Source organism: Hakea prostrata, chromosome 2 (assembly GCF_041222555.1).
Source record: "Hakea prostrata isolate BN-2017 chromosome 2, UWA_Hpros_2, whole genome shotgun sequence".
NCBI classification, from domain to species: domain Eukaryota; kingdom Viridiplantae; phylum Streptophyta; class Magnoliopsida; order Proteales; family Proteaceae; genus Hakea; species Hakea prostrata.
Window position 1 is genome coordinate 17332663 of NC_142601.1, and position 9182 is coordinate 17341844.

A 9182-nucleotide genomic window follows, 5' to 3' on the forward strand; every position below is an offset into this window, starting at 1 on the left:
ATCAAAATCGCAGGAGACAAGGCTGTAGTCACAACAGAGAGTGGCAAAGTCGTCTCTCAAAAAGTCGAAAGACGAGCTGCCAAGAGGACGAAGGAAGGAGGCTCCCTAGTAGAGGTGAAAGGTTTCATACAGCTTCCGAGAGAAAGCTTGAATGATAGATTGCCAACCATTTACCAGCGTAAACAGTAGTTCCTCCAGCTTCAGGTCTGCAAGTGCCGCTTCCCACTATGTATTTTGGATCTTATTCGTTCGTATTCTTTGAAACATTAATTTCACTTCAGGTGTAGTCCTCCTTCTCAAGGAGGAGGACGAGGCCCTCCCCGCCAAGGGGAGGGGGGAGAGGTGTGGGCACGGGGGCCTCATCCGCTGTAGATGGTCTTTTTTTTAGCTTGATGAGCCAAAATGTATTCTTTTCGATCTTCCTCTACTCTTGCTAGCAGACTGAAAACCAACCCAATCCAAGAAAAGACATGGGATGGCCTAATGCATTGTTTAACTCATCAAGATCATCAGCAGGTTCAGCTACACACCAAAGTAAACAAGTTATTAACTGAGAAATGAAAGTTCAAACACATTTAGTTATAAAATATATGATTAAAGGAAGGGAAGGGGAAACCTCTGAAATCAACATCAAACATCCAATCTCGAAGACATATTAATGCTTCAGCGTTGGTTGGTAGTAGCTTGCTTCGATATTTATCAATGACACGACCTCCAGCACTAAAAGCTGACTCAGATACCACATTTGAAACTGGAATAGCTAGTACATCACGAGCCATCCGAGCAACATCTCTTGACCCACTTGCCTTCCAATAAGCCAACACATCAAAATTATCATCATTATTCGTGCATGGAATCTTTGGGTCAATTAGATATACATCTTGCTGAGATGTACATCCATTATCCATCTCAGCTATCACAGCTACTGGTAAATCCTGAGGAATACATAAATTGTTAGTAATATTAGTAATTAGTATAGAAATTTATAATTCTAAAATATATATATATATATATATATATATAATATAATATAATATAATTTAAGTAAGGAATCACATTTACTTACAGTTCTTGTTTTAGATTTTCCAAGACAATAAGGCATTACACTTGATGGATTCTCATATCCACTTTGATGCATACTCTTGTATTCATCAAATAGTCGGTATAGTGCAATATTCACCTTGTTGAACATAACATCTGCATTGGAGTCTAAAGGAGCAACTTTTGAAAATGCCCATTTTACAAAATCAAGCTTGTAACGAGGGTCAAATATCAAAACAATGGCTAAGATTGTACTATAACCACTCCAATACTTATCAAAAAAAAAAATTCCATCTCCACTGCCATTGACCTCATGAAACTTCTTTCATTTGAAATCTTCTCTAACAAACTCAGATGTATCTCCCATACATTGACAAAGTATAGATTGGATGTAGGATACTTGAAGCCAGACAATAAAACGGTAATCTCATAAAAAGGATGATCTGAATTAGGGCATGCCTGATAATTATTCTCTAAATCCTTAAGAACCTCAAATGCTTTTCAATAAAACATTGCAGATTCAAGCATAAAATAAGTTGAGTTCCACCTTGTGGTGACATCTCCATGCAATCCCTTATTACTTTCTAACCCCACTTGCTTACAAATTTCTAAAAACTTTACCTTCCTTGCTTGAGATGCTTTCACATAGGTTACACTGGATCGCACTAACTCTACAAACTCATCAATACATTTCAATCCATCTTACACAATTAAATTAAGAATGTGTGCACAACACCTATTGTGAAAAAATTCTCCATGACATAGAAGAGCATTCTTGAAATTTAAATTCTTCTTTAGCATCTCAACAAAACTAAAATTAGAAGTAGCAATATCCAAAGTAATTGAGAACAATTTTCGTTCAATGCCCTAGTCATTCACAATTTGAGAAACCATGTTACATATATGCATAACAGTATGGGGGGTGGCATTATGCAAAAATTCAACAACTTCTTATGCAATACCCAATCATTATCAATGTAATGTGCAGTTAATGAAATGTACCCATCGTTGGGTATTGATGTCCACAAATCACTTGTTAGAGAGATCTTACCATTAAAAGAGTAAAGCAAAGACTTAATTCGATTACCCTCTGATCGGTAAAACTTCAAAATCTCAGTCATCTGTGTATTTCTGCTTATATGAGTATAATCAGGGAAAAAAAAAAAAAGATAAGAGATCAATTCCTTAAACTCCACATACTCAACAAAAGCTAATGGTAACTCATGTCTAACCACAAGCCTAGTAATCTTTTCACGTACAAAGTCTTGATCCTTCTTTTTGTCTCTTACCATCCCTTCATTTCTAACCATAAGCATTTGTCCCACATCAACATTTTTCCTCTTTGGACAAGTTTGAAGATGTCTTTGAAGAGTTTCAGTTCCATTTCTAGTACTATCAACCTTATATACCTTTCCACATTTTTTGCATTTAGCTCTTTCTATTCCATCCTCAAAATTTTTTACATCAAGTATATTGAAGTCATCTCATACTGTATTTCTCCTACCCCTCTTTAAAGTTGTTGCAGTAGTTATGGTAGCGTCACTATGTTGAGATGCTATGGATGGCACTTCAGGATATCTCAATGCATCATCAGACATCTCATCAACATCAGGCTCATCTACATTGATAGGTCTTCTTGACATTTTTCTAATCAATTAAAATAAATGTGATATACTATTAAACACAATCAATAAAATCCAATATTAATAGCAAAATGAGATGGAAATGTTTTTAATAGTAATCTATAATTTTCATCATAATAAATACCCTCATATACACATAGCTATGATTTAATAAAAAAAAAATTTGATAGATCATGAATATAAAACTGACAAAAAATGAAAATAAAATATTTTATATGGTAATGCAAATCACATACTAGTATAGCCAAGAGATATATTCATTTTAAAAGACTCTAAGAGGCAAAAAGTGATCAAACAGATTACTGATTATCCCAAAAAAAAAATAGTGATCAAATTAAGTTAGCATGGTAAAAGCTGATCAAACACCCTCATAGAAAACAATCAAAACATCAATGGAGTTTTCAAAATCTTTAGAAGTAAAGTAGCAAACCATCACAGATCTCAGATTCTCAGACACAAACAGAATTATGAGTTAATATGAATGACCTAGTTTGGAGTCATAGGATTATCAAAAACTGTGTTCTGCTCAACTTGTCAAGTAATGGAAGCCTATCCTACTCAGCTATCCTTATCTTCATTTTGAAGGATAAATGCATGTAAGGACAACAACGACTTGATGTATCATTCAAGTCACAAAGAAGTTAGTTTAATCCTGTTTAACTTTCTCCACTTGAAACCACTACATCACAAACCTATGGGCATAGAAATGGAGAGAGAGAGAGAGAGAGAGAGAGAGAGAGAGAGAGAGAGAGAGAGAAAGAGAGAGAGAGAGAGAGAGAGAGGTTCTAATCACTATCAAGCTTGTTGAACCAGAGGTAATGAACCCAATTCTGGAACACTGACTTGAAAATAAAGAGAGAATCAAATCAGATCCTTGAAGTTCAAGTTCTCAATAGATTATGTTCCTTTATTTTGCACAGCAATGAGGGAGTTTCAAGTTCTCAAGTAGAGAAGTATAATTTGAAAGCTTATGATGAATTTCAAATTATGATAAGAGACGCTGACATATTAATATTTTTCCCCATTGTTGTCAAATACTAGATTTTCACTCAGGAAGCACCTAAACATCCATATATTCTCATCACCTACTCTCACCTGGAAGCCTTGATAACACTAATTTGTTCTGTGTCCCAATATCTTAATAAAACACCCATTCTCTAATTTAGAAAATCTGTAAAACATAATGAGCAGGGCACCTTATCTGCTGCAAGGTCATTTGAATGGCACCATCAATGATTCACATCAACTCATATTCTTTATTTCCCATGATGGGTTGTGAGTCTATGATCGTCTGCAAGAAGAACCTTACCTGGAATAGCCGAAGAGATGAAGGGTGAGAGAAAAAATGTTGAAGACTGAAGAGTAGTGAAGCAAAATCGTCGCCACTGCTGGAATCGCAGTTAAATGGACAAGGAGATGAAGGGCGAGATAAACATAAATCAAGAAGATGCAGGGTTTCAACCACTCTTGCTTGCTGCTGCTGCTGGAGTTGCCGCTGCTGGAGTTGTCGTGGCCAAGAAGATGAACAGGAGAGAAGTAAACAGGGAAATACGGAAAGTGAAACGCCTAGCGGCCCAGCCCCAGTGAAAATGAAATTTGAAACCCGGATGCTTGATTTCACAAAAGTGAAAGTGTGAAAGACTGAAAGTCTAAATTGAAACAGCGTTAACGATTAAGAGTTAAGAGTTATCAATTAAGACTTTTAAATTTTAAAATAATAAAACTAAATGAAATTTGAAAATTAAAAAGTTAAAACTTAAACCGTTAAACATGTAAACACTCAACTCTCAACTACTCAAACTCGAGTCTCAACGTCTCAAACACCAAAATTCATGGATCATTAATTATATTTAATATTTTAATTTTATTTATGTAAAAGACTAACGGGCTGACGAGGCCACACACAAGCTTGGCCGGACCAGCCCGAAACCGTTCGGGCTGAGGACCCTCAGCCCAATTACAGCCCATTAAGGATCGGTTCAGGCCAATTCGGGCTATAACAGGCCGGTTCAGTCCGATTTTAATGGTTCGGGTTGAAAATTGACACCCCTAGTGATGATATATACAAGCTTAGTAAAAGGATACCACCTGTGAGTATTCCCTCATCATTTCCTCGTAAAGGGTTGCACATTCTGATTGTGGAATTTCCTACCCCTGAGTCTTACACTCCAAAAGCCCCCTTCCCTAAAGCTAATAAGAACTCAATTCTAAATTCTAGAAAGAATGTTAAGATGCAAGAGATGATTGAACTATTCCAACAAGTTCAAAGTAATCTCCCACTATTGGATGCTATCAAGCAAGTCCCAGTTTATTCTAAGTTTCTAAAAGATTTATGCACCCAAAAGCGTAAGTTGAAGACTTGGACACCTAAAACTGTGTACCAAAATGAACAAGTCAGCTCGATAATTTCCATCCAACTACCCCCTAAACTTAAAGATCCAAGTACACCTTTAATTTCATGTATCATTGGAGATCTATCCATAAGTAAAGCGTCACTTGATTTGGGAGCCAGTGTGAATATTTTACCTGGTTTAGTTTATGATAAGTTTGGTATAGGGCATTTGAAACCCACTAATGTGATTCTACAATTAGCAAACCACTCAATCAAACGACCCCATGGGCCACTTGAAAATGTTTTGGTAAATGTTAAGGATCTATATTTTCCTACAGATTTTCTCATCCTAGATATGGACAATACAACTACCAATAAGTTACCACCAGTCATTCTTGGACGGCCCTTTTTACCCACTATGAATCTTGCATCAATTGTAGATCAGGTGTCATGGACATATCATTTGGCAATAAGAAACTTAGGGTCAACATCTTTAATGCATACTTAAGCCCAAAGAGGGATGAAGAGTGCTTTGCGATTAACCTTATTGATGAAGTAGTGGTTGATTATACTCCAAACATGCTTTTAATGATCCCCTATAGCATTACTTGACATTTGGGGAATCTGACCTAAATATTGAGGAAGTCAACACATTGTTGGACTCTTCCACTTCTTTGGAGCAGTCACCATTCACATTTAGATTCAAGCCTCCAACTCCATTGGCTGCATCTCCCCAACCCTCATCCCTCATATCTCCCCCTAAGTTGGATCTTAAACCTCTCCCTTCCAACATAAAGTATGCATTCTTCGGACAAAATGAAACCTTGCCTGTCATTATTTCTTCTGATCTATCACCTAGGCAAGAGGACCAACTTTTATGAGTATTTTCTTTTGAATTCAAGGTAGCCATTGGCTAGTCCTTAGCTAATCTTAAGGGCATAGACTCTTCTATATGTATGCATAGGATATATTGTGAGGATGGAGTAAAACCCCATAGGGATCCTCAACATCGTTTGAATCCTAACATGAGAGAGGTAGTGAACAATGAGGTGATTAAGTGGTTAGCCGCCAAATTATCTTCTCGATCTTTGATAATGAAGGGTCAGTCTTACCCAGGTTGTCCCTAAGAAATCTGGCATCAATGTGGTTCAAAATGACAACAATGATCTTGTTCCAACTTGTACCACTATTGGTTGGCGTGTCTACATCAATTACCAAAAGTTGAACAAAGTTACCAAGAATGATCACTTCCCCTTGCCATTTATTGACCAAATTTGGAACCCATAAATTGGACATACTTTAAAGGTTACTGGTCAACAACTGAAGCTTTATATGGATGGCCTAGCTAATGGCCAACTTATTGAGGAGTTGGACCTAAAAGACTTGCCTCAAGACTCTTCATGAGTCTCTCACTAAGTCTAGCTGAAAACTCTAAACTTAGCGCTTTATGGGGCAACCCTTTTCTTTAGATGTTATTTTTTGTTCTTTTCATTGTTTGTTTGTTAGGTTTTACTGTTGCATGCTCTATCACGATTTTAAACATCAGGTACACTCTTTCCTCTATTTGTTTCTATTATATTCTTCTTTTCCTTTATATCTTGCATGCCCTGAGGTCACTACATAATTTAAGTGTGTGTGGGGGGGGGGGGAGTCAACTTGAGTAAGAGTCGTTGATAGTTGGTAGAGCATTGTCACAAAGATAAAAAGTGCCCAATTTTTTCTGGCTTTTTTAAGATAAATGTTTTAATTCCTTGCTTGGATGCGAAATGAGAGTTTAAGGGTTTTAGAAATTCCATTTGATGTGATGAGCACCCTCTTGAGAGAATAGTAATGGGTTTTACATTTTGAGACTGAGGTTTAATCAGAAAATAGGAACCCTAGGTAGTTCGAAAAGTTTGATCATCTAGTTGTCTTGTATTGCCTTGTGCTTATAGTGACAAGTTAAGACCGATTTTAGACTGTTTAAATGTGAATTAAATTGAAGTACAATGTGAAAAGAAAGAGAAAAAATTATGCTAAAGTTTAAAGTTTAGACCTCTTTCTAGTAATCAGGTCTCGGTGTCACCAACATCGTGCATCGCGTCAAACAGTTAGGGTGTCTTTGGTCCAGTCTTGGCTTGTAGCCTAGTTGGCTTGAGTAAGTAAGTTCGAGGGGTGTTCTACACCTAGTCCCTTAAGGCTATCTGGCTTATGAGCGGCTGACCCAACACTTGTTACATAGGCTATTAAAGCTTAAGAGACAAGACATTGCACAGACTAGAATTGTGTGCATTAAAGAAATAAGTGAATTAATGTGTTTATAAAGGTGAAATGTCTAAGAAGATCAATATTGCTTAGATCCTAAGTCCTTGGTATTGCTTGATACCTAGATTAGTCTTATCTAAGGTTGAACTGGTGGTCTAAAGATAAGAGGAGACTTCTCGATTGAATTGTTTGCCTAGAGCTAGACTCAAGAGAGGGTGTAAAGAGCTTAAGTGTAGGGGCGCCTATATTGTAAAACCCATCCCTAACCTTGACCCGGAAACCTTGTTATTTGTAGGTCCAGTGACCCGAAGTAAAGTAAGAAGTCAGCTTTGGGCCATCCCAGTGGAGGACTTGGTGTCTGGCTTTGAATCCATGAGAGTTGATGATGAGGTTCTATTTATGGAAACTGAATCTTGATGAAGATCGGATTAGTTGATGGACTTGGAGTGCTCTCTATCATGGTTTGAAGGCATTTCTACCTATTAGGTAAGTCACTTGATATGTGTGCAAAACCCCTTTAGGATTGGATTTGATCTGGGTCTTCAATTCCCTGTTTAGGAGTTGCTGAACTGATTGGTCGACTGATTGGTCGACTGGACCAATCGACCAATCCACTCGACCAATAGGTTCTGTCTTTGGCAATTAGATCTTGCTTGCTCTATTTAAGTTCAATCTCGAGTCTACTTTGTATTTTCTGCCTCCAAACTCTTTGGAACGAATCAAAGACCTCTGCAAGTCATCTCCCTTGCATCCTTGGTGTTTTTCTTGACGGATCTTCGTCAAAACTCTTCCTTTTGCATCAAAGGTATGTCTACACTCTCTTCTTCTCCTCCATCTCTGTTTTTCTTTCCTTTTTGAGTTGAGACAGTAGAGGAGATGCTGCATTCTCTGTTGCAAACATCTCTGGACTTGTCTCTCATGATCTTCTTAAGGATTAATGGCTAATGCAATGATCTTAACCATGATCATTGCAAGCTTTTGAAGGAATCATGATCAAATCATGATCTTGTCTTTGTTCATCTTTTGATTTGAATTCTGATCTTCTTAGATCTACTTTATTGATCATGTTAGTAGTCAATTGCTGTGTTTTCTTTTCATGATCCATGATCTATCAATCTCTAGTTGTTTCTCTTCTACCATACCATGCTTTCTTCATGAATCATGATAGTTACATATATGGTAGGTTTTGTTTCCTTATTTAGATTTATGCTCTTAGGTCTATTTTCTTGAAGATCTAAGTATGCCTTCCATGATATCTTTATCTGAATCAATGATTCATTCTCCTATTGTTCTTGTCTATGATTTCTATCTTGAATTCTTCAAGAACCATGATTGATCTAATTATGGTAACTTTTTGTTTCCTAATTTGTATCTTGATGACTTGATTCGATTAGTGTTTTGAGGTCCCCTATATGTTAGGATACTACTAATGTAGTTTACCCCTTGATTAGTACCCTTTTGAACCACCAAATTCGGATTTTATATCTTAAAACTCTAATTTTGTAGGCTACTGTCTTCATTGGTCGATGGGCAAGAGACCAATCCAATCGACCAATGAGTACAAGCAACTCCATAATTGGTCTGTTTTGGATGTTTTGGTATCTTTTCTGTTAGGGATCTTTCCTAATATGTTGTATACACTTGTTTAGGACCTCCTTCTCAAGTTTGTCAAGATCTTACTTGATTTCTTAGGATTCCTTTGCAAGTTATAAAAGGTAAGGATGGTTACTTCTTTAACAACATAAATTGCATATCTTAGTTTCTATATTTGAATCTTGTTAATTTATTTCTTTAATTAGATTCTTATAATGTTATACTACTGTGGTCTTGTCTTGATATCAGTAGCATTACTTATTTATATTGAATTGACTCATGTATGATTTACTTACCAGTTATATACAATTTGATTGTAATTATTGATT

At 36.5% G+C, this 9182-nt stretch overlaps 1 pseudogene; it reads right to left on the reverse strand.

The window, feature by feature from the left end:
- Positions 1-433: 433 nt before the first annotated feature.
- Positions 434-2684, reverse strand: LOC149023908 (zinc finger BED domain-containing protein RICESLEEPER 2-like; annotated as a pseudogene).
- Positions 2685-9182: the final 6498 nt, after the last annotated feature.